This window comes from Bubalus kerabau, chromosome 3, assembly GCF_029407905.1.
Source record: "Bubalus kerabau isolate K-KA32 ecotype Philippines breed swamp buffalo chromosome 3, PCC_UOA_SB_1v2, whole genome shotgun sequence".
Classification (NCBI taxonomy): Eukaryota; Metazoa; Chordata; class Mammalia; order Artiodactyla; family Bovidae; genus Bubalus; species Bubalus kerabau.
The window spans coordinates 61609969-61637504 of NC_073626.1; the positions used below are offsets into that span (position 1 = coordinate 61609969).

Below are 27536 nucleotides of genomic sequence, written 5' to 3' on the forward strand. Positions count from 1 at the left end.
CTCCCTGGTCTGTCAGGAGGTCGACCTGCTGCACTTGCAGTACCCACTTTATCTCTGCTCTTTTAAACTGACTCCCTTCTGAAATGCTTTATGTCTGGAAATTCTTCTCTAACCCGTGCTCAGACTGCCTCAACAACATGAGAAATATTTTAAAAATTAAGAAAATATGAAGAAAGAGGTTTAACACTTAATCTTTGCTTAAAAACAAAGAATAGCTACTTAGCACTATTTGAAATGCTCTTCCATGTGTAAGGAAAAGGCAGTTAGAGTTATATTTCCAAAAATGAAGATGTGATTTTCCATTCTCTGCTTGGAGACCTTCATATTTTCATTCTTCGGCTCTACCTGTCCCTCTTCCTGTAAAGCTTTTCCTCATGCACTGGAGTGCTCCACTCCCAAACAAATAATTACTTTCCCTATAAGTCTTCATATATTCTGTCACAGTATTTGAAATTATTAATTTATACATGCTTTCACTGTATTATAGTGAAATAAATAGATTCTCAAATGAAATAAAAAGATTCTCAAATGCAAAAGCTATGCCTTCTTTATGGTTTTAATCCCAAACCTGACACATACATGACAAAAAGACAAAAATAATCGATTAATGACTGACTAAATGGGTGGACAGAAGTAACCACAACGAAGAGCTGGTGATGATAACCCTTCGTATTTTTAGTCTGAAATTTCACTAATAATGTTCTAAAAGAAAAAATATAGTATGGTATAATTAACATTTTATCACTGTATTATCACCTACATCCCTCTGTAAACACAACACACACACACACACATGCACACAAACACATACAAATATTCCAAGTTGAAATGTAAATATTTAGTTTACACTTCACATATTTAAAATTTCATAATTTGTACAGCCCTACAGGGGTAGCACTACCAAATTTATTAATGACTGTGACTGATTCAAAGATGTTAAATAGGGGAAATAAAAGCTCCACCTTAAAAGAACAAATCTGCTTTTTGCCAATGAGAGGGTGAGACCAGATAATCAATAAGGGTCCTCCGAATTATTTTAAAGAATTTTTCCCATGGCCTCAAACTCCCATTAAGCCAAACTTTCACTAAGGCTGGCCACACATGTTTTACAAAAGAACAATTTTTTTAAATGAAGAGAAACTAATTTTTCAAATGATAGCACAGTTGAATAAATATGAATAAATTCTCTAGACATGCTATAGTAATGTATTTTTTGCTATTTTTTAACTAATTGGAATAAATTATACTATAGTTTCCATTGGGAAAAACTGTTAAAATGGATCTTCCTTCCTAACATGGATCACCTGAGCTATTCACATAATTTAGAGTGTGTAGGCAATTTCTGGCACAGAATGTAAGGAAGTAAGTGTAAAGAAACCATTGGGTAATTCTAGCAAATAGCACTAGCTTGAACAAACGCAACAAAGCAACAATCTTTTATAATCCAATGAAACATGCTTTAAAATCTTCCAGCCGTTTCCTGAGAAGCACTCAGAGTCATTAAAAAGCAGCCACGTTTTGCCATAAGAGAGAATGGGAAAAGGAATTTCCTGTTGTAATGAGTAAGATGATGCAACGAAAACAGCCAAATTGACACTGTTTACAGATAATAGAAACACAACAACCTTTTATTTGTATACCGACACTTATATTCAAATTGGCTGGATTCTCACGGCCTCAGTTTTAAAACAGTTTAACTGCTAAGTATTTTGAAAAATTTCCTAGTGTAGACAAAAAGTATTTTCTGAGCATCTAAAACTTTTTCAAAAACAGAAATTAAAATATTTTTTTCAAAAACTCAGTCTTCACCATTATGAGTTGGCATCTATCTGAGAATGAATATAGTCTACCAGACTTTAAACATAAATGTTCAAGTATATTTATCCAACTATATCTGATGAACTGCAGTAGATGTCTTATATGTTTGTGTGCTTTTTATTCACTTTTCAGTTGAATACTACGAGTTCAAGGGCTTGCCGTCCTGTGGCCTGTATTCATTTAATCCTGTCTCTGAATTATTGCTGACAGTCTCTCTTCCCGGGATGTAGGACACGAAGTCCACAAGTTGATACAGGTGAATTAAAGCTGAGACTGATGCCAGTTTTCTGATTGTCAGGCCAGCTCTTCTATCACAAGACTAAAAAGCACGAGATTGTTAAGACCGGAAAGGACTACCAATTGAGTCCTGAAACTAAACGTCTAGCCTTGTGATTTGATGTAATCAATCTGAGAAAAGACCTAGTATCCTTGCACTTTACTTACTCCAGTCCAGTCACCTTAGTTAACCTCTGGTTGGCATTTATTTGATATATGATTTACATACCATAGAGTTCACTCATTTAATACACAATTCAGTGGTTTTTAGAATATTTACAATGTTATGCAACCATCACTATCTAACTATATTTATGCAGAACATTTTCATCACCCCAAAAAGAACTCTCAATGGAAGAACAGAAGAAAGGAGGGGAAAAAGAGGAAGAGAGGGATAGAAAGAAGAAAGGAAAGGACAAGAAGAGGAAACTACACAGAAAGAACTTCATTTAAAAGTGAAAAAAATGCTTACAAAAATAAATATTAAAAAAAACTGGAAATAGAAATTCAATAACATTTTAAAAGTACATTTTTCAATTTATTCTAGATGATTATATCTTTCCTTTCTTTTTCAAGGACTTCCCTGGTGGCTCAGATGGTAAAGTGTCTGCCTACAAAGCGGGAGACCTGGGTTTAATCCCTGGGTGGGGAAGATCCCCTGGAGAAAGAAATGGCAATCCACTCCAGTACTATTGCCTGGAAAATCCCATGGACAGAGGAGCGAGGTAGGCTACAGTCCACGGGGTTGTGAAGAGTCTAACATGACTGAGAGATTTCACTTCACGTCTTCTTTTTCAAAGTCAGTATTATAATTTAGTCACGGGGTAGGTAAAAGATTCCTGGATTAGAAACTTGTTTTCTAAGACAGAGCACTGAGGCATCTTGGTTTGGTTATATTATTTTGCAAACCATAAAATTTACTTTTATCTGAGAATGGTTGCACTCATTCCATGTTACCTTGAGGAATTTTGAAATAATAAAGGTATTTTTATAACAGGCCATGAGATGTAACTAGGGACTCTCAGGTCCCTAGCATTGTTTCAACTCTATTTCTTACTTATGATAGGGCTGTGACTCTGGGCTTACCACAACCTGACATCTACCCTGTTGTTGTTATTTAGTCGCTTAGCCATGTCTGTCTCTTTGTGACTCCATGGACTGTAGCCTGCCAGGCTCCTCTGTTCATGGGATTTTCCAAGAAAAAAACTGGAGTGGGTTGCCATTTCCTTCTCCAGGGGATCTTCCCTACTGGGGGTCACAACCCATGTCTCCTGCTTGACAGGCAGATTCTTTACCACTGAGTCACCTGGGAAGCCTAGACTTCTACCCTAGACCACCATTTACTTAGCTTAGCTTGCTGCTAATGAAAAAAGCTGATGATGCCTGTCGAGACTGAAGATTAGTTCTATCTGCTTCGTTTGTCTTTGTCCCTTGTTTCTTATTTTTTTTCAGAACTAGCTAGCCAGAGTTTTCTGACTTAGGTAATGTTCCAGTTGGAAGCAAGACTTGATGGCTACTTGGAATCATGTGACCAAGGCAATCATCTCTGAAAATAAAAGCCCTTTCTTCTTTTTCCTACATAAAGTGAAGTCACTCAGTCATGTCCAACTCTTTGCGACCCCATGGACTATAGCCTGTCTGACTCTTTGCAACCCCATGGACTGTAGCCCACCACACTCCTCTGTCCATGGGATTTTTCAGGCAAGAGTACTGGAGTGGGTTGCCATTTCCTTCTCCAGAGGATCTTCCCAACCCAGGGATCAAACCTGGGTCTCCCGCGTGATAGGCAGAAGCTTTACCGACTGAGCCACCAGGGAAGTCTCCCAGCAAAACCTGGGGAGTTGCAAGTTGCTCTTTGGGACATGAGTCCACCTTCACCCCAGGATTCTCAGCTTCCTCAAGAAAGCTGTCTTTCCTTTTACCCAGCACTTGTCTCTCGGTATTGGATTCTTGGGCAACAAGCAACTGAACCTAAGGTAGGTAACATTTACTTTTATTCTTACTGTAACTCTCATTTTCAGCACTCAGTTAGCATATACATTCAGGTCTTCATAATCTTAAGCTTTTTAGGCTCATGATGGAACAGATGGATGGCAATCAGAAAACTGGAAACAATTGCCACTTTAATTCATCCCTATTCACTTCTTCCTTCTCTTCCAAGGGCATGTTCTATGTTCTCCTATTCTTTCATCTCCAATTGCAAACATCTTTTTTTCTGATTTGTTCTACACTAACAAAGGATTTAAACAGACATTAACATTTCATCTAACACTTTTCTTTGAGATTTGTTGTGTCAGAAGAATAAGTGTCATATTCTTTAAAATATCATGGGATTCTTCAAAAAGTCAACTTCCAGAAATTATTAATATCATTAAACTTTTCAGTATGTGGGTTGCATTTCACAGACAGATTATATGCAGTCCTGCAGTTTTCTGAGATAAAATTGCTTTATTACTTAGATAAAATAGATTGTATCTGAGATTGTGCTAATTGACCCTGAGAAATACAAACCACAGTAGCCTCCACGCTATAATCTTTTTAAAAAAAATTCCTTACAATGTGACCTTTACTTTTGTCTTCAAAATACACAATTTCCTAAGATTTACTCCTTATTCTATCAGAAACTCCAATGGACTATATGAAGAAAACTCTCTGGATCATATTAATCTATAGTAAGGAATCTTGGCTATTTGCAAAGTAATTTGGGACTGTGAAAATGAAGCAAATGAACTTTAAGTAAATACTGCTAAAAGTCGTCTTTAAACAGTTCATTCAAACATTTTAAGACTTATCCCACATGGTAACATATATACCCTTGATATAATATTAGTGCATAAAACCAGGAACTATAAATTGCTACAAAGGAGTTATAGTATCACCTATTCACTCCATTAGAACCTTGCTTTATAATAATAAAACAGTCATGCAAATTAATTCCATTTAAGAAATTATAAATTAGTCTAATTATGTAAATTTTATTTTTTGAGAAGACCAGAATAATGTCTGTCATTGTATGATTAAAAAATTTACGTAGATTAAAATACATAAACTGAAATCACTTTCCTGTCACAAATGCTATTTTAGAATAGAACAAATTATAAGCCCCTGACATATTACAAAACTTCCTTCTAACGATTAATAGTGTTGAGTTCTAAGAGGAATTGCCAAGCTAATGACATATTAAGCTTTTCCAGCTTCAGCATTCTTTTGAACACACTGGGAGGGCAAGCATCTTATCTGTCAAATCCTTCACTTATTTCTTGCTAAATTAAGTTCTAAAAAATGCATAAATTACTTTTTTTCCAATGAAGATTACTGAAGTGTTATGATTTGGAATACTGCCTACTGGCTAGAATCATACTAATAAGTCATAAAAATGATTTGCCTAATAGTTACACAGCTGTAGTCAATATTCCAATTTAAAAATATATTGTGTTGCTTCTTTGTAAAGAAAATGACAGAATTCAGTAAAGTAGACATATAACAAAAACTTGTCACCAACTAGAAACATAAAAACTGACCAATAAATAAAAATATTTTCCTTATAAAACACTAACTTAATCTTAATACATTAAAAAAAATTGGTGTTTAACAAACAAACTGAAATAGGAACATCTCTCAACAAATACAATAACTTATATAATATGATTTATCCTCCAATATTATTTTAATTGTAATTAGTGTATGGGGTTAAGGTATAGATTTTTAAATTATTAAGTTCTTTAATTTAGAGACAGTGTCAGAAAACTTAAAAGATACATAAAAGGGATAAACTGACTTCTCTCAAGAAATACTCTGTCTTTGAAAGTAGTAACAAAGGTATCTTTCAATCATTCAGTCCCTTATTTAAACAATATTTACTATGAACTTACATTGTGAATTATATTATAATACAAGTGAGCAAGATAGAATTATGCTATGCCTCATGGAATTTATACACCATTGGCAAAGACAGAAATGGGAGAAAATAACTCACACATAAGGAGAAGAAAAATGTAGTGATTTATAGGGTATTATGGTGGCTGGTGGCTCATTATAAGAAAACCTTAACCAGTATAAAAAAATATCAAGGGGTCCTTTTTGGAGGAAGTAATGTTTAGACAATAATTTGAAAGATGTAAGTGAAGTTTACTACACAGAAGGAACAGGGAAAGGTTTGCTGCTGCTAAGTCGCCTCAGTCGTGTCCGACTCTGTGCGACCCCATAGACGGCAGCCCACCAGGCTCCCCTGTCCCTGGGATTCTCCAGGCAAGAACACTGGAGTGGGTTGCCATTTCCTTCTCCAATGCATGAAAGTGAAAAGTGAAAGTGAAAGTGAAAGTGAAGTCGTGTCCGACTCCTAGCGATCCCATGAACTGCAGCCTACCAGGCTCCTCCATCCATAGGATTTTCCAGGCAAGAGTACTGGAGTGTGGTGCCATTGGGAAAGGTTTGAAGGTGTGCAAACATGGCATTTAAAGAACTGAAAAAAGGCCAATAAGGATGAACAGCGGAGAAAGGTGGAAGCAGTGACAACAGATAGAGCTGAAGAGATAAGGCCAGGAAGAAACCTTTTTGATACCTTAAGCCTTGCAATAGGAATCAACTGAAGTTGACTGGGAGATAATAAATCTGCATGTAGATTTACATATTAATATATTCACATTGTTAAAGAAACTTCTAGAAGAAGAGTTAAAAAGCTGTTGCTGTAGCTCAGGCAAAAGATGATGGTAGAGAAATAAAGCTGTCACTAAGAAGGGAAGCAAATTAATGCATTATATATTTTAAAAAATTAATGGATAAGATTCAGTGTCTGAAAATAAGGGGGTGTGGGAAGATGAAGTAATCACAGAATTGTGTGATTGCTTGAGCAGCAGTACAAAGCCCTGGTAGATCTGGAAGGGTGGACTAGTTCTAGGACACTGATACAGGTCTTTCAGACAAAGAGAAGCTGCTCACCTGACTTCATACAGTTTTAGATTAATTGTTTAATCAAACGTGCTGTTCAAGATGTGTAAGCCTTTCATGAAAACCAAAAGTTGATCGGAAACCTATCCAAAGATCTCAAAGTGAAAGGTGAAAGCATGATGCTTTTGCATTGAAATGTACATTGGGTTAGTCATCAATAAAAACAAGGAACTGTTATACCATTCATTAAAGATGAAAAGGAATAACGTAATATTTAATTGGGCTTTGCCAAGTCTCCATTGCTTCTTTTTTTTTTTTAATAAAATTGGGGACACAAATCCTGATCCAACAACATGGAATCACTGCAGAGGAAAGATAAATGATATTCAAGGTGAACTCCAAGAAGTACCAAAAAGCAGATAAAAAATGAGCATAATCTGTTTATAATGCTAACTGAAAATTTTGTGGTAGTAATTTGCAAGTATGAAATATTTAAACATCATAGCATCCGTCATCTCTTAACTACAGTTTGCATCTGTTAGATGGCTAAGGAGAGAGTATATATTATCCTGAGATGAAAAAAAAAAAAAAACCTCAGGAGGAAAATGCTTCCTACTATTGGAGTATTGGAGGAGAATCACTGAATCATGCAAATTAACATGTTGCACATAAATTGATGTTCTGTCTCAAATCCAGAAGCAATTCAGGTTCAATTCAGCAATCCTCTGATTTGACTTGCCATAGAAAATTCATAGAAAATACTCTAATCAAAGTTGCAGACTTATTAGCCCAAAACACTGTGAGTGACTAGAAGCAGTAACTTAGCCCTACCTTGGGTGTTACCAACATGTGAACACACATGTTGTTCTACAAAATAACTGAACATAGTTCCAAATGTAATCTATAAAACTTGTAGATATAGAAAGATTATGGTTAAGATATGATCTATGATTAACCTCTCAGAGAGACTTCAAATTGTATCCAATATTCATAGCAGCATTATTTACAATTGCCAAGAAATATTAATAGAAGCAATCTAAGTTTCCATCAAGAGATAAATGGATAAAGAAGATGTGGTGTACACACATACACACACACACACACACACACACAATGGAATACTACTCAGCCATAAAAAGTATAAAAATTTTGCCATATGCAGCAACATGGATGGACTTGGAGGGCATTAGGCCCAATGAAATGTCAGAAAGAGAAATAAAAGTATGATATCATTTACATGTCTAATCTAAAAAATAAAATAAAGTAGTAAATATAACAAAACAGAAGCAGACTCAGACATAAAGAGAATAAACTAGTAGTTACCAGTGGGAAGACGGAAGGGGGGCTGTATAGGAGTGGACTCTTAAAAATATATGCTAAAGAATATATATTATTGTCTACATTCATGCATCATACCAAATCATACTGACTAGTTATGAAATGCTTGATTCTGTACAACCAAAAACACTAACTTAGCAATTTTGCAAGTTTCAAAAAACAAAGGGCTCCAGAAAATTCCAAGTTTTACTAGTGTTGTAACTATCACGGATAGAAGGAAAAAAAAAAAATAACAACACCTTTTCAACACTAATTTAATGGGTTTGTTTGCAATGAAATATTAAGACTATGACTAGAAATCTGTTAGGCTTGGGAATAATACGTTAAAAAAGCTAAATAACCTTATATCTAGGTTTGGAAATGGAAAGAAACAAGCCAGCTAAAAAGCTAAAAATCTACAGTGTAACTTTGGAATAAAGACAATGAAAATATTTTGCTACTATTTGGAAACTTCCATACCTCAGAAGACAGAAAAAGCATTCTTTATCCCCTACCACACAGATAGACACACAGCTTTCTATTTCTAGAATAAATAACCTGTCATTATAAAAGCCTGACAAACTAGAGTGCCATTTGCTACTTTTTAAAGTGGGTTCAATTTAATTCAATTTAAGTGAGAGTTGGGATGGAGAAGAGGTGTACTCTCTACTTTTTTTGCATTCCAATACTTCAATAAAGTATTTCATATGAGTTTATTTTCTTCGTCATTGTTTAAATTGTTCCTGAGAAGTGTGAATAAACAGAAAAAAAACAGCCCAAACTCTATATAAAAACTAAACAACTCAGACTCTACAGAGGCAAAAGTTTTCTCCCTGCTGTTGAGGAACAATTATCAGAAAATAATTTACTAAAACTTTGGTGATGACACCATTGAACACTGCAATATTTTTTATGGTTTTAATGCTGAAATATTTGAGGATGTTTTAGTGTAAAAATTATGTATCATGCTTTAATTTTGGAAAGAATTACATTAAAACAACAAAAAGCATTCTCAATAAACAATTTGTTTTATTCTGAAATGATAAAATAACCTTGGTCCTCTACATTCATTTCTAATTTTTAACACTATTCCTAACATTTCAAATATACAGTGAAATTTTAGGCTGAAATATTTCTCATTTATGCCTTGAATTGTTAAAGCATAACAAGTTGAACGGTAGGGGCTTCCCAGGTGGCACAGTGGCAAACAATCTGCTTGCCAATGGAGGAGACACAAGAGATGCGGGTTCAATCCCTTGGTCTGGAAGATCCCCTGGAGAAGGAAATGGCAACTCACTCCAGTATTCTTGCCTGGAAAATTCCATGAACACAGGAGCTTGATGGGTTACAGTCCAGGGGACACGACTGGGCACACACACACAAACTACAAGTTGAAATGGTAAAGGAATATGATCAAGTTTTTAATTCAGTTTTTTGCTTTACTCTCTTCTATTCAAGGAATACCCCCCCCCATCCTTCTGCTGTTATATGTTAACTGCACTCTGCTTACTTTATTAACTCTTGTTATCTCAGTACCGTAATCTGTCTTCAACGAGAGTGAGAGGAAAGAGTTCTCTGATTCTCCTCATGGTTGCTAAGACCAGAACACCTAACTGTTTCTAATCCAAGCACATATCTTCAGTATCCAGATCGCAGAAGATAAATGGGGCTTTCTTTTACCAGTTTGAATACTTGACAAAGCTCCTCTGCATCACAACTAAGTAATTAGTTACTGATCCCAGCTCAAGGCTTCTCTAGGAAGCAGAAACCTGCCATTTCTGAGAATGGTGCATTCTTAATGCAACACCCACCTTTGGTGAAGTGTCCTACCCAAGGCCTATGGTTTGTTTTCTTTTTAAAAATTGTGTTTTTTTAATTTTGTATTGGGGTGGGGTTCCCTGATGACTCAGAGGCAAAGAACCCACCTGCCAATGCACAAGACACAGGAGACGGGGGTTCTATCCGTGGGTGGGAAGATCCCCTGGAGAAGGAAATGGCAACCCACTCCAGTATTCTTGCCTGGGAAATCTCATAGACAGAGGAGCTACAGCCCATGGGGTGACAAACAGTCAGACACAACTTAAGTGACTGAACCGTAATAGCCATTAAACAGCATTGGGACAGTCTCAGGTGAACAGTGAAGGGACTTAGCTATACATATAGTGTATCCACCCTCCCTCAAACTGCCCTCCCCAGGGCCTATCTTCAGTTGTGACTTCCCTTTCAAATCTGACAGTGTATCCTTTTACGGATTTTTCATACTTTTTGGTCTATTGAAGGTTCTCTGACTTATTTTCCAATACAGTTCTAAATTGAATTTTATATATTTATTTTCTGGTCTATCCAGGGATTTGAGGTTATAACAGGGATATTACTGTGTGTGCTTGGTTTATCACAAGGAATAGAAAATGTGTAATTTTCCTCTCACAAAAAAATTTTATATCAAGTGTAAGTTTAAATTATGAAAGGGGATATAAAAACTCTTTTTAATATTCTCACTACCCTGGAAACTTACTATTGCTGCTTGCATTAGTGTTATCTTTAGGACACAGAACTAATGTTTTACTTTCTCAAAATGATATTTTCATCTTTTCTAAGTAAACAAAATAAGAGGTTTTGCTTGGAATCTTTCTGTATATTGGAAAACATGTAAATAAAACTATAAAGCTGAATATGAGGTAGGAGAACAGTCAAGGGATCTGAAATAAATGAAATATGAGGAGGATTAGTGGTACAAAAATGTGGGAGAATAAGAAATACGTAACCCAGCTATCACAGAACTGTATGTCAGATCTTTCCACAAGAAGATGACAGGGAATACTGATGAGGTGTCTGGTATTTTTGAATTAAAATTCTTTCATATGAATCTATATTTTCTTCATGAATTGAGTATGGTGGATAAAATAGTCTACCTGGGTTCTACTCCCCTCTCTACCATTCGATCTTGGGCAAATTTACTTTACCGCTTTCTGCTTAAGCTTTTTCATCTGTAACTGAGTCCCCTACCTCAAAATATCCTTATAACGATTAGACAGGTTCCTTTATATAGACAGCTAAAAACAACATGTAAGTGCTGGACACTGTAATTAATATTATTAATGCTATCAGGACTGATTTTTAATTCTCAGAAGTTTAGAAAACTCAAGAATGGGGGTGGAGGGAAGCCTATCAACTCCAAGCAGGTAGACTTTCAGGTTCATAGTCCTGTTGTTGTTGTTGTTCAATCACTAAGCTGTGTCCAGCTCTTTGTGACCCCATGGACTGCAGCAGGCCAGACTTCCATGTCCTTCACTATCTCCTGATGTTTGCTCAAACTCATGTCCATTGAGGCAGTGATGCCATAACAGTCCTAATTAAGTTAAATTTTATATAGGACAAGTTACCTAAAAAATATTTGGGGGATGGGCTAACTAAATGATATAAGAGATATAAAGTTGTTTGAAAAAGTCAAGCAATGGAAGCACAGACATAGAGAACAGACTTGTGGATAGTGTGGGAAGGAGAGGGAGGGACCAAGTAAGAGAGTAACACTGAAGCATGTACATTCAGATCAGATCAGATCAGATCAGTCTCTCAGTCGTGTCCGACTCTTTGCGACCCCATGAATCGCAGCACGCCAGGCCTCCCTGTCCATCACCAACTCCCGGAGTTCACTCAGACTCACGTCCATCGAGTCAGTGATGCCATCCAGCCATCTCATCCTCTGTCGTCCCCTTCTCCTCCTGCCTCCAATCCCTCCCAGCATCAGAGTCTTTTCCAATGAGTCAACTCTTTGCATGAGGTGGCCAAAGTACTGGAGTTTCAGCTTTAGCATCATTCCCTCCAAAGAAATCCCAGGGCTGATCTCCTTCAGAATGGACTGGTTGGATCTCCTTGCAGTCCAAGGGACTCTCAAGAGTCTTCTCCAACACCGCAGTCCAAAAGCATCAATTCTTCGGTGCTCAGCCTTCTTCACAGGCCCAATCTCACATCCTTACATGACCACAGGAAAAACCATAGCCTTGACTAGACAAAACTTTGTTGGCAAAGTAATGTCTCTGCTTTTGAATTTGCTATCTAGGTTGGTCATAACTTTCCTTCCAAGGAGTAAGCGTCTTTTAATTTCATGGCTGCAGTCACCATCTGTAGTGATTTTGGAGCCCAGAAAAATAAAGTCTGACACTGTTTCCACTGTTTCCCCATCTAGTTCCCATGAAGTGGTGGGACTGGATGCCATGATCTTCGTTTTCTGAATGTTGAGCTTTTAGCCAACTTTTTCACTCTCCACTTTCACTTTGATCAACAGGCTTTTGAGTTCCTCTTCACTTTCTGCCATAAGGGTGGTGTCATCTGCATATCTGAGGTTATTGATATTTCTCCCAGCAATCTTGATTCCAGCTTGTGGTTCTTCCAGTCCAGCGTTTCTCATGATGTACTCTGCATATAAGTTAAATAAACAGGGTGATAATATACAGCCTTGACGAACTCCTTTTCCTATTTGGAACCAGTCTGTTGTTTCATGTCCAGTTCTAACTGTTGCTTCCTGACCTGCATACAAATTTCTCAAGAGGCAGATCAAGTGGTCTGGTATTCCCATCTCTTTCAGAATTTTCCACAGTTTATTGTGATCCACACAGTCAAAGGCTTTGGCATAGTCAATAAAGCAGAAATAGATGTTTTTCTGGAACTCTCTTGCTTTTTCTATGATCCAACGGCTGTTGTCAATTTGATCTCTGGTTTCTCTGCCTTTTCTAAAACCAGCTTGAACATCATGTTAAATAGACAACCAGTGGGAATTTGCTGTATGACACAGGGAGCTCAAACCCGGTGCTCTGTGACAAGCTACAGGGGTGGGATGGGGTGAGAAGTGGAAGGGAGGTTCAAGAAGGAGGGGACATGTGTTTACCTATGACTGATTCATGTTGATGTATGGCAGAAACTAGCACAATATTGTAAAGCAATTGTCCTCCTATTAAAAATAAATTTATTAAAAAAAGAAAAAAGTCAAACTTTCCACTGAAAGTACAGCTCCGTTGGCTCAGATGGTAAAGAATCTGCCAACAATGCAGGAGACCCAGGTTCAATCTCTGGGTAGGGAAGAGCCCCAGGAGAAGGGAATGGCTACCCACTCCAGTCTTCTTGTCCAGAGAATCCCATGGACAGAGGAACCTGATGTAGGCTACAGTCCATGGTGTTGCAAAGAGTCAGACACGACTAAGCAACTAATACTTTCAATGAGAAGATTATGAAAAAGACCTGTGGTGACACTCATATATTTTGGGCTTCCCAGGTAATGCTGGTGGTAAAGAACTTGCCTGCCAATGCAGGAGATGTAAGAGTGGCGGAGTCAATCCCCAGGTAGGGAAGATCCCTTGGAGGAGGGCATGGCAACCCACTCCAGCATTCTTGCCTGGAGAATGTCATGGACAGAGGAGCCTGATGGGCTACAGTCCATAGGGTTGCAAAGAGTTGGACATGGCTGATTCTACTGAAATGTTTAGTTTTCTATTATAATTATTGGTATCTATATGTTCTTATAAATAATTAACCAAGAAATGTATTTCCAGTATATATTTTACTAGAATATATTCAAGACTATTTTTAAGAAAGAAGGTCTGCCTACTTTATAGTCATTAGCAAGTAAAATGTTTGAACTCTGAACTATTTTTAATAGCAAAATATTTATACATCATCTCAGGTCAGGATTAGCAAACAATTTTACTGATGAATCAAAGTAAACAATGCTATTTAAGCAATTATCCATACTTTGAAAAAAATAAAAAACAAAAAACCTCCACAGAAGTATCAAATGATTTTCTTTGATAAACATTTTATAAACATTACTACGAGACATTAATTAAGCTGCTTTATCTCTTGCAAGAGAAATAGTCCAAAGATGATGTGAGAATTTTAATTGCCCCATCACATCATCCAGTATATGTTAATGGAATAGTTGTTTAATATTCTGAAGCTGGTGGAAAACACAGAAGAACATGCAAATGTGTTCTGTTCTCACAGCACGACCCTTGGATATGTAAAATAGATTTAACATTAAAGCTCTAATTTTGCATTCCAAAAATCTAAATACACTTCAGTCTTACAAAAATTAGTAAAATCTTCACAGGAATGTTATGCCTAATCACCTTACATAAGATAACTTGGCATTACTGATGATAACTTACATAAAAGGATCAATTTCTATGCTTTATTAAATTGCTCACTCACTGACATGGTTTTCAAAATCAAGAGAAAAATGCTTTCAGTCTAAATGTATTTCCTATCTTATGCCCAAAAGTAGAAGTCTTTTTTCTTGATTTAGCCAATGGCTACATAACCCACCTGAGGATGTGCAATCAATATCTCCATACATATTTCAGGATATTTTATGAAATACCTTCTTCAGCTGGTATAATTCTTTATTCACTTACAGCTCTTTTCCCTCCTAAGTCAAAAGATACCTAATCCTTGAAATCAATTACTTATTTTTAAAAACACTATGCTATGTAAATCTTATATCAGGTTTATTTAATGTGCTAAAATTTTCCAAAAAATGCTTTTGTTCCCACCATTATAAAAGTAGTATATGCTCTTTGGACCCGCTGTACTTTAAAAATGTTAGAAAGAGTAAAATTAAAGTCACCACTGCTAACATTTAAGTGCCTTTACTGTTAGTGTTTAATATTAAAGGTTGAAGGTTGCCAGATATAGTGTTGGGATCTGACTGTAGATACAGCTGCGTGTCCTAGTTTCACTCTTTCACTCTCTCTCTCTTTTTTTTTTCCATTTTGTAACTACAGTCTATGGGGTCACAAAGAATCAGACAGGACTTGAGGGACTAACAAACTACCACTGTTCCCTCAAAGGCACCTACTATATTCAGGATAATGTCAAACCCCTTACATGTTCCCTTATCATCTGTTCCATGTAACCTCGTCTCTGTCCTCCCTCCTCTCCACCTCTCACCAGTCCCCTGTACTCTTTGCTTCAGCTGAACTGAACTATTGATAGTTTCATTTCTTCCAATGAACTATGCTTCCTCACAAGCACTGGGAGGGTACATTGTACATTCCTTTCCTTCTGCTGGTGCTTCCTTCTACTGCTGTGAGCTTCCCTGGTGGCTCAGATAGTAAAGTGAGCAAGCTTCACTTTTCACTTTTCACTTCCTTCTGCTGAGCATTCACTCTCAGGCATTTCCTGCAAGTGGGATTCTCTAGCATACCCCCAAAACAGGCCCTGGGACCCTACAAAGAACACCAACAGTATCATGTGCCCTCCCTATAGTGGGATAAACACCATCTCCCCCAAATGCATGTCCACTCAGAACCTCAGCATGTAACCTTATTTCAAAACAGTGTCTTTACAGATGTAATTAGTTCAAGATCTTGAGGTAAAATCATTCTGGATTTAGGATAGAGCCTAAATTCAACGACTGGTATTTTCATAAGAGGCAAGGATACACCCAGAGACACAGGGAAGAAGGCCGTGTGAAGATGGAGCCAGAGAAGGGAGGTAGGCTGCCGGAGGCCAAGAAAGACCATCAGCCACCAGAAGCTGGAAGAAACACAGCAGGATGCTCCCTTAGAATCTCTGCAGGACACAGGACCCTCGGACACCCGGATTTCAGACTTCTAGCCTCTAGAATTTTTGTTGTTTAAAGCCACTCAGTTTGTAGCTCTTTCTGACGGCAGCTCTAGGAAACTACTACAGCTCCGGTTCTAGACTTCCTGCAATGTATTAATTGTTATATAAATTTCAGTTTACACTAAGACTCTATACAAAGCAAAAATGAATTCTATAGTTTATAGCTTTATGTTCACTGCTTAGGACAGCACTTAGCACATGACAAACAATAGACATATGTATAAAAGAAAGAACAAAGAAAATTTTCATAAGAGTAGATATTTATTAAAACCTAAGCAACATTACTATTTAATCTATGCTAATTTTACTGGCAAAATCTTTATTCTCTGAGTTTTTTGCTGTTAAGAGTTTGATACTTTTTGAATGACAGTTCTGAAGAAAGGCTTTAGAAACATCAATTGTTTTTACTTGCCCTACTCCCCATCTTAGTCCTAAAACTCTGAAATTCTTTTTGGGAACCTACCCTCTCCACATGCTAGCAGTCTCAGGAGAATTGTTAATCAAGTGCCATGGTTCCTGGCAGAGGGCAAATGATTGAAACCCAGCCATGCACACTGGCTTTGTGAATGTGGGAAGAATAGCATTAAACCACATTATTGGTCCAGACTTAGCTCCATGGCAGTACTTTTCACAGTCTCTCTCCACTTCCTGCTCTCTAGATCCCTGGAAATGCTCTGGCTCCTGTCTTTCCTGAGAACTGTTTTTCTGATTACCCTTTGATTCCATGAGCTAACTCATATCCTTTCAACAAAATACTTTTTTGCCTAAAGTACACAGAACTCCTTTCTGTTACTTGCAAAATAAGAACTGTAATTTATAGAGACTCATCAACTATAGATGTGATTCATATTAATACATAAAACAGACTGCTTGTATAAAGAGATGTTGACCATTACAGGTAGTCATTTGATCAAAATGTTTACAGTTTAGACTGTCAGGCCACTAAACTGATGAACTATGCAATTCAAAACTCAACATTTAACAATTTCCTTCTCTGAGATAGCCACTTCCATCTCTTCATTCATTGCACATAATTATGTAAATCATTCTTATTCATTTATTTCTGTCTTCATGTGTAAAAAATATCCTTTTTAAAGAATCTTTTTGCTAAGCTAAATTTTGTCAATGTAGATTATGCTCTAAAAGTAAGGTAAATCATTTTGTAAAGAATGTTAACTCTTGGGGAACCTTCAGAGGTCAAAAAAAAAGAGAATGTTATCTCTAAGTATTTAAGGCTTTGATATACTATATAATACTCTCATCGCATAAATAATTAGTTTAAGCTAAAAGCCCATAGATTACCAATCTGTAACATAGAGACTAACATATTTGATAAAAAACCATTTTCCCTGTTTTCACTATTTCATTCAAATAGCAATTCATTCATGAATAAACCATTTGTTACAATTACATATTACATAAATATACAAAGCATTTTTCCCTTTGTCTCTTCATTAAATGAAAACTAATGTTAATATTATACAGGTAATGATTAATTTTAATATCACATACAGATGTACTAAATGTAAATTTTTCATGTACAATCAAAGGTCAGTGAAAGTAAAATGGCTTTCTTCAGTTTCTGCAAACAGCTTAAAGATGATTTCCTTTGGTATTTAAATGCTGATTAAGCATAACACATCTGCTGAATACAATTTGAATGCTCTCCACTGAGGGACTTCCCCAGAGACATTCTTCAGACAAGAGCACTATTAGTCTTACTTCAGTTCAGTTCAGTTCAGTTTAGTTGCTCAGTCGTGTCCAACTCTTTGTGACCCCATGGACTGCAGTACGCCAGGCTTTCCTGTCCATCCACCGACTCCTGGAGCTTACTCAAACTCCTTTTCTGCTGCTTTCTTAACATTGCATTGCATTTTTGTCATCTATTTCTTCTACTTCTTATCTTCCTCACACTTTCTAATATAGTATAAACTCTGTGAGGATGCACCTTTTAATACTCTTAAAACCACATTATAGCCACATTCAAATCTAAACTTTATATAGGGTCTCAAAACTAAAACTCTTTTTTTCACACTTTTTTGACTTCTACTTCTTCCACACATTTACACTGAACATGCCTTTGTGTTTATTCTACCCTTAAACTATCCAGACTTGCTCCATCATTAATTAGTCCATAGTTTTCCTTTCTCTTACATGTGTTTCCATCTTAAAGGAGTCTGTAAGTTTAGTTATTTATTGCTGTTTCAAGACTCTTCTCTTCATCTTTCATCTTTAACATTAGTTTACAACAGATGAAAACTTATTCTGTGCTGGCCATTGTATTGGCATTCTGCAGGGTGCTCTGGGTACAAAAACAAACACACACCTATCTGAGTACTGGAAAAAGAGAATCCCAGAGAAAGATAAGCAAAAATGAAAGAACATAATATATCTGGAAAGGTTTATACAATTTTCTAGACCTATATTAAGGAATGATTAAAGATACACTTTGGATTTTAGAAGTCAAGAGCCAGTCCACATAAGGAAATTATGTAATCCCACGTGAATTTTCAAAAGTCACTTTGCAGCAAAAGGTTTGCAGGGGAAATGCTCAGAAACAGACAGAGAACTTAGGGGTTATACTGCTACTTCTAGAAAGACATAATAATGGGATAGATGATAAAAATTTAAGGAATAGAATGAAAAAGACTGGTTAATAGATTAAAGGTTATGAGTATTAAGAAAAAAGCAGAAATTCAAATTAAGTTTTCCAATTTGACTATCCAAATGAATAACAATTCTAATAAAAGAGTTAGGAAATACAAAAAGAAAGATCATGATTTTTAAGAATGTGAGATAATGACTCTAATGGTTTGGCTATACAGATGTATCAAATATCAAGCAAATGGAGGGATTCGGGAATCTAATAGAATAGCAAGACTCTCATATGGCTTCTGCCTGATACTCATGTCCTTTTGTGACCCCCCTGCCACTGAATGCTGGCTAGATCTATGATGCATTTCTAAAATATAGAAGACTACAGAAAAGGGTGGTATATTAGTTTCTCATGGCTTCCATAACAAACCACCACAAACTGGGTGACTTCACAACACAAATTCATTCATTCATAGTTTTGATGGACAAGAGTTGGAAATCAAGGTGTCAGAAAGACTACACTTCCTCTGAAAGGTGTAAGGGAGATTTTATTCTTGCCTCTTCAGCTGCTAGTGGTGCCAGGCAATCCTTGATTGTGGTTGCATCACACCCGTCCTTGCCTCTGACTTCACAGAACCTTCTTTCTTCTCTATGTATACCTCATAGGATACATGTTATTAGATTTAAAGTTCATCTAGCTAAGAGTCAGACAGGACTGAGCGATTTCACTTTCACTTTTCACTTTCATGCATTGGAGAAGGAAATGGCAACCCACTCCAGTGTTCTTGCCTGGAGAATCCCAGGGACAGGGGAGCCTGGTAAGCTGCCATCTATGGGGGTGCACAGAGTTGGACACGACTGAAGCGACTTAGCAGCAGCAGAAGCAGCAGCAGCAGTTAATCCAGGATGTTCCCACTCAAGATCCTTTGATTTAATTCCATTTATCTTTATAAGCCTTTATTCTGTTTCCAAATACTGTCTCATTCACAAGTAACACAGGTTAGGACTTGAGCTATCTTTTTAGAGGCCATCATTAAACTACCACAAATGGGTGACACTTCCTAGATTTGGTTATAGAGGAACGTGGTTTCCATCATGGATGCTCACTTTTTCTCTCTCTCTTGGATTGCTTGCCCCAGAGAAAGCTAGCTTTAATTTCATGGAAGCAACCCTATTGAGAGAGCCCTCCATGGTTGAGTCTGGAGTGGATGCTTCAGCCCCAGCTGAGCTCTGAAATGACTGTAGCTGCAGAGGACCTAGAGCCAGAAGCAGCAGCTAAGCTGTGCCCAGATTTGTAGTTCACAGAAAACTGTGAGATAATACATAAGCACTGTTTTAAGCTGCTAAGTTTTTAAGTGATTTATCATAGAGAGACAGAAAACTAACATGCTGCTGCTACTGCTAAGTCGCTTCAGTCGTGTCCGACTCTGTGCGACCCCATAGACGGAAGCCCACCAGGCTCCCCCGTCCCTGGGATTCTCCAGGCAAGAACACTGGAGTGGGTTGCCATTTCCTTCTCCAATGCATGAAAGTGAAAAGTGAAAGGGAAGTTGCTCAGTTGTGTCCGACTCTTAGCGACCCCATGGACTGCAGCCCAGCAGGCTCCTCCATCCATGGGATTTTCCAGGCAAGAGTACTGGAGTGGGGTGCCATTGCCTTCTCTGGAAAAACTAACATAGAGCTCAGAAAAACATCTAAGCTAGGGCAGGAATGATGAAGACAAATCATGGAAATGGATTCAATTTTGCATCTAAGAAATATTTACAGAGTATCTACAAAAACCAACATTGTGGTGAGTTTTATTTAGAGTGAATTTATATCTGGAATGATAAATGATGACTCAATTCTCAAGAATCTTAGTCTCAGGAAATGATAGATAAAACCACAATGCACGGTACAACTAAGGAATGTTTAATAATCGGTGTTAAGGTTCATCAGTGGCACAAGATCTGGTCTCCGATCCAAAAATCAGGAAAGACTTCCTGGAGAAGTTGAATTCTTAAATTCTACAAACTTATCTATTTATAACTCCATATTAACAAATTTCCCTTTCCTTTCAACAATGCAAAATTTAAGGCACCTAAGTGGTAAGGATAATTTTCCTGTCCATTACACTAAGACTTCTATAATAAATTTACTTAATCTCTTAGGGCAGGAACATACATCCATTTTTGAGACTGCTGCTGCTGCTGCTGCTAAGTCGCTTCAGTCGTGTCCGACTCTGTGTGACCCCATAGACGGCAGCCCACCGGGCTCCCCCGTCCCTGGGATTCTCCAGGCAAGAACACTGGAGTGGGTTGCCATTTCCTTCTCCAATGCATGAAAGTGAAAAGCAAAAGTGAAGTCACTCAGTCCTTAGCGACCCCATGGACTGCAGCCTACCAGGCTCCTCCGTCCATGGGATTGCTAGAAACGCTAAATTATACATATAGCAAATATATATACATATATACACACACACACATATATATATATGTATATATACAATAGCTATGAATCAAATCAGGTTTTTACTTATGTTTTATTTAGTGTAACTTATTTTTACTCTTATCATACTTGTAATTTTAAAGAAACTCACATCACTTTTCATAGTGAATAAATGAATCCTCAATTAATTATGTAAGGAATTGCAATGAAATTTTAAAATGCTGAGTGCCTTAGCAAAGATATGAGCAAAAAACATGAGAGCAAGGCAACACCAAACCTATTATTTTACCCACATGAAAATCCCAGTTTTGCTGTTTCCCCCCGTATCTGTTAATGCCAACCTGCCCCTCTTTCCTAAGATAAAAAGCCCTCTCCTTAATCTTCCACCACATTACCACTGCCTTATTTTTCATTTACACTATTTTCACCACAGCTAAAGTTTCATTGAATTCTTGCAAAGACTAGAAACACTGTTTTTATAATAAGACTTGATGTCTTTGGAAAAACGGTATTAGTTGATAACCTGGTATCTACATCTCAATATAGCTAGTTACCAATCAGTCTTACCTTGAGAATGATTCAGTTGTTACTCTGTCATGGTGTATTCCATTTTTTTTTTTTTTTTTGCCATGCATGTCTAACTATAAGTGCCTCAAAAGTGAGGATTATATCTTCTTCATCTTTTTTCTCTACAGTCCCTACCATAGTGCCTGGCAAATAAGTGTTTAAACAGATGTTGATGAAAATAAAACAGAAAAGCCTACAAATTGTTCTCCCTCCCTTTGGATTTGCTCTCCATTAGTCTAACACATATCACTTCCAGATTAATCTTCTTAGAATAAAGCACAGATAATCTTATTCCCCTGCAACTGTCCCTCATCATATAATGATGAAATATAAATGCCACAGTTTAGGAATCCAAGTCACAGAACATATTTCTCATCACTCTGCTATATCTACTCTATTTTCCAATTTTCTGAATATCACCAGCTTTCGCAGCTCTGTATCTATGCACCAATTGACCCTCTATTTAAATGTTCACCTGTCAAATCCTGCCTCCAATAAAAAGCACAATTCAACTGGTTTCTCATTTGTGAAGGATTCAGTTCCCAAGCTGAAAGTATCATTATCAGCAATCACCCTTTCCTTTTACTTCTTTCGTGGCACTTAATACATCCTATCTGTGCCTAAAGTACTGGAATATATTTCTTATTTCATCATATTTTATTGAAAATTATAAGAAGAAAGCAACTAGCAACTATTTTTATGTTTTCCTGCCCCTAATGTCCATTATCACCACCATCATACAATCAATAATGAAATAATCACAGTGCTTGAGCTGAGTGAAATAATGTTTTCAGCAGATATTAATCAAATAAATGTATACTTCACTGTCATCTATAAATGTACTTTTAGACAGTGTGAAAGGATTGTGCACATATAATATTCACTTTCCTTCTAGGCTTAGTTGTGTAAGAGACAAACTCGCTGAATACATGTGAGTAAAGGATGCTACTGCTCGCAACCAAAATTTAGAATCTTAACTTAGTTTTTTACATTTTTAATTCAACACAAACTAGGTTTAATTCCCAACACAAACAGTTAGGGAAACTGTTTGAATGGAAAACTCTAAATCAGTGGGTCAACAAATATTTTCAAAAATTACTAATGAAAACTATAACTCATTATCACCTTCTGGAGGTAATTTCAGCAATATGAATAAAAAGCTTTAAAAACATTATAGACTTTGAACCAGTGATGCTAATTTTAGTAACTCTACTTATGCAAAATGAGCACTATTTATATCAATTTATCTATAAAGATATTCTCTGAATAATAAACCCAATCTAAAAACATTTTAAACCATGTATGTTTATATTTAACAGATACAATGGAAAATATGAACATTAATTCATATTCTCAAATAGAACAAAATAGACTTGTTACAAAAACAAGAAAGAAATTCAACAAAAAATACATATACTAATTAGCCCAACATTGTTTAAAGGGAAAAATCAACAAAACAAAAAACAAGTGATATAGAACAAAATAATAAAAGAAGTTATCTTTAGAGAACAGACATTCATGATTTCAATTTTATTTTGCTTTTATGTATTTTACCATTTTGCTCAATAAAACTGTCTTTTTAAATAATGTGTACAAAATAAAGACATCTTTTATACTTTTGAATCATTTTTCAAAATCGTGTTAAGTATAGAAATGAGCAATCACTTATTCTTACCTGGGTAGGTATGTTCAAATATAGTTGAAAGAATACGCAGACACTTGACTTTCAATTATACAGCTGCCATTCAAATTCTCCTATGGTTTCTTTTTTCTTGTGTATACCAGATGCAATCACATATAACTAAAAATGAAATTAAAATTGGACTCAATAGAGGTAATCAATAATTACATTTATGGGTATTATAATTTAGATATTATAACACTTGCTCTAAAATTCTAATTACATTTCTTGTGAAAGTTCAAGAAAGTTACCCAATAATAGGAAAACCGTGGTAAAGCATGTAATTTTTTTTTGAAAAAGCAGAGTAATAGATTGCTAGAAAAGGGCAAAGAGTAACATTGCTAGATAATGAGTTAAATGTTTTAATTCATGGATATGTTACTATTAAAACAGTGATGGTTGCTTGACAGTATACCCCTCTCTCCCTCAGGCTGTATGACAACTCGGCCCAGCTGTCTCCTCCACTTATTAGCTAATGGGACTAACCAAGCGCATACTCTGTCCCTGATTAAGAAGGTGAAACAAAATTGTAGAAAGCACTCATCTATTTTAACTTTCATTTCACTTCAACTTCCATGGAGAAGCATTTGGGGAGCTTATCCTTCCATTTATTCTCATGCTATAACTAGAAAAGACATAACAGCTCGTTAAGATTTTTACATTTTTATTCCAACAGACAAAAAGGAAAAGTCTTTCCAGATGCAACAGCGTAAATTACGCCTTCCCTTAATTCCATCATTTCAAATGGACCTCTGACATAAATTCAAATAGCAGGAAAAAAAATTTATAGTACAGTATTTCTTCTTGCCAAAACAGAAAAAACAGTGCTTTTTTTTTGAGGAGGAAGGGAGGCACAAGTGCACAAGCGTATCTCACTCTTGTTCAGCCTCCCTCCATAACTCTAATACAGGCCACTGGCAAAGCCAGACCTGTACTTTTGACTTTTTCAAATTATAGACTAAAGACGGCTCTCAAATACTTTATTTCTGCCTCTTTGTATCTGAGTCATCTGAATATTCTGAAACGATTCTAACTTAGCTAAAATTTTCTTTAGAAGCCTGTTTATCTATTTGTTCACCGTATTCTTTTTCATTTTCTAACATGTTTAGAGATAAAGAAAAAAGGCATCTGAGTTTATGAGGCACCAGAGACAAACTCTGGGGCAATAATTCAAGTAAAAAAGCTTATCTGGAAGATAATAAAACAGTAGGGTATAGTCATATCATCAACAGCATCTGGCAGAGAAGGCAACAATTGTAAAATCTGAATTAAAATATGGGCAGGATATATTTTAAGGCCATTTATAGATATTCTATAATTTTAGTGAAAAACCTGTTTATCTACCCAATGATGCTGCTGTTTATTAAATCATTTGCATGATATGTTCTTAGGATTGACTTTTAGGGTATATAAATGATATGATTCATCTTTATCTTTCCTGAAAATATAAAAGCTGCATTATCATGTATCTGTTCAACCTGAACAGGAAATTTCAAACATGGCACAGCTAAACGGTAACCATGAAATTATGTCATGATTTCCAAGTGATTAACCAGGTCATTTTTTTTCTCTTTTGTCTGTCTTGGGGACGGAGAAGAAAAAAAGGAGACAAAACTATTTTTTAGCAAAATGGCTATTTCCCTATATATTTTATGTGAATGTTAATCTAATGGTATGAAATTAGAAAGAAATCAGCCAAGATAACATAAGTAATTTTGTTTAAAAATAAAAAAAAATATTAAAAATTATATTCCAACATTGGAGCAAAGTAAATATTTTCCTTAAAACAGTTAATTCAGCTTATCCCCACAGCTTTTATTTCTATCTCAGATTGACTGAAATCCACTTTAACTGTGGAAAATACTTTCAACCTAGAATATTTTATGTAATGTGACAGAATAAAGAAAAGCATAAAAATACCCACATCAAAAAACAAGAATGAACTTGTGCCTACTTCTTTCTTTTTGCAGGAAAATGACACATACTCTGAAGTGGATCTATTATTCCACTGTCTGATATGATTAGATTTGTTTATATAAAGAGCATCTTAAATATTCTTGCAAAAACTGACATATGCTTATGAGCTGTCTTTTTTAACACATTTTATTTTAAAATATAAAATCAATTTCCATGTGAATGATTCCTCAAATTATTCTTAAAATTTTAGTACAAACACATTACTCTCAATCTTATACTATGTTGCCACCATTTATTACAAAGTATGAAATTTAAAGAGGTACAAAAATTAAATGAAGCCAACCATTTTTATTTATTTATTTATTTTACCAAATATTCATTCTTTCCAATAGTGTTAGTTTAAGAAAACCACTATAAACATTGCAATATGACTAGAAGCCTCAACTGGTTGATGCAACATTTGTATCTTTAAATATTCCATACACATCAAAACCACCCTAAACAAACAAGCCAGGCGAAAAGATATTCTTATTTGTCATCAAATGAAATAAAGACTACCATGAAACAGAGACCACCGTTATCATGATCTTAAAACTTTTCAAAATCATTTTACTACTTATTTTTCTTTTTATAACTAACTCCAAGAATTTAGAAATATTACAAACTAATTTCCAAAATGTTGCAAAAAAAGTTTTCCTGAATATTCATTTCTTATTTCTATTATAGGCATCTAAATTCAAAATATGCAAAATCGGATTCTTGGTTCACAATTATCTTTTTTTTTCATTCATCCTGAGACTTTAATTAAGTAAATACTACAATTCTCATTCTAATTGCTCAAGACAGAAACCATGCATTACTAATCCCTTTTATTTCCCTTACTAGCTACATGCAGTTAAATCAAGAAAAAAATCCAATTATACTCAATACTGATCATTCCGTTTTGTTACTTCTTCAAGTTTACTTCCTTACCAGATCATCAGTACTCAGCTATGATTTCTCTAACAAGTAATACAACCGTATCACCCTCTGGACAAAGTTCAAATGACTTAGGATGCCTTAACATCTTCGTCCAACTGCCTTGGCGGTTGTCTTCTCAATGTTTTTTACCCTAATGTTCTAGGCGAAAAGTATAAGATGATTGTCATAAGTGACTTGGGACAATCATTTCCTGTGCATTCTAGTCTTCTCACTGAGGCAGTGACATTCATATAGCCCTAATATACTCCTGTGCTCTAGGGAAAGTAAAGTTGGAAAATTAACTTAGTTCATTAAAAAAAAGTTCATGACAAATAGATTCAAGAGATTAGATCTCATAGACAGAGTGACTGAAGAACTATGGGCAAAGGTTAATATCATTGTACAAGAGGCAGTGATCAAAACTATCCCCCAAAAAAGAAATGGAAAGAAGCAAAATGGTTGCCTGAAGAGGTCTTACAAATAGCTGAGAAAAGAAGAGAAGCAAAAGGGAAAGGAGAAATGGAAAGATATACCCATCTGAATGCAGAGTTCCAAAGAATAGCAAGAAGAGATAAGAAAGCCTTCCTAAGTAAACAAGGCCAAGAAATATAGGAAAACAACAGAATAGGAAAGACTAGAGATCTCTTCAAGAAAATTAGAGATACCAAAGGAACATTTCATGCAAAGATGGGCACAAAAAAAGGACAGAAACTGTATGGACCTAACAGAAGCAGAAGATATTAAGAAGACATGGGAAGAATACACAGAAAAACTATACAAAAAAGATCTTCATGACCCAGATTAACCATGATGGTGTGATCACCCACCTAGAGCCTGATATCCTGGAGTGGGAAGCCAAGTGGGCCTTAGGAAGCATCACTACCAACAAAACTAGTGAAGGAGATAGAATTCCAGCAGAGATATTTAAAATCGTAAAAGATGAAGCTGTTAAAGTGCTGCATTTAATATGCCAGCAAATTTGAAAAACTCAGCAGTGGCCACAGGACTGGAAAATGTGAGTTTTCATTCCAATCCTAAAGAAGGGCAATGTCAAAGAATGTTCAAACACATAACTGTGCTCATTTCCCCTGCTAGTGAGTGAGTGAGTGAAAGTTGCTCAGTCGTGTCTGACTGTTTGCAATCCCTTGGACTATAGAGTCCATGGAATTCTCCAGGCCAGAACACTGGAGTGGGTAGCTGTTCCCTTCTCCAGGGTATCTTCCCAACCCAGGGATCGAACCCAGGTCTCCTGCATTGCAGGTGGATTCTTTACCAGCTGAGCCACCAGGGAACCCCATGCTAGTAAGGTTATTTACAAAATCCTTCAAACTAAGTGTCAGCAGGACTTGAACCAAACACTTCCAGATATACAAGCTGGATTTAGAAAAGGCAGAGGAACCAGAGAACAAATTGCCAACATTCATTGGATCATATAGAAAGCAAGAGAGTTCTAGAAAAACATCTACTTCTG

At 36.1% G+C, this 27536-nt stretch overlaps 1 protein-coding gene and 1 non-coding gene across 5 annotated transcripts in view; both read right to left on the reverse strand.

Moving 5' to 3' along the window:
* The window catches only part of GULP1 (GULP PTB domain containing engulfment adaptor 1), a 339709-nt gene that overhangs the window by 186255 nt on the left and 125918 nt on the right, over positions 1–27536 (reverse strand). For 3 of the 4 annotated variants that reach the window (XM_055571977.1, XM_055571972.1, XM_055571973.1), the window contains exon 2: positions 23183–23308. The exons of the other annotated variant lie outside the window; for it this stretch is intronic. The gene's annotated coding sequence lies outside the window, so the exon portion shown is untranslated. The remainder of the gene's footprint in view (positions 1–23182; positions 23309–27536) is intronic. 4 annotated transcript variants of the gene reach the window in all.
* On the reverse strand, positions 3840–3911 carry TRNAD-AUC (transfer RNA aspartic acid (anticodon AUC)). Its single transcript has one exon. It is a non-coding gene; the product is annotated as a tRNA-Asp (tRNA).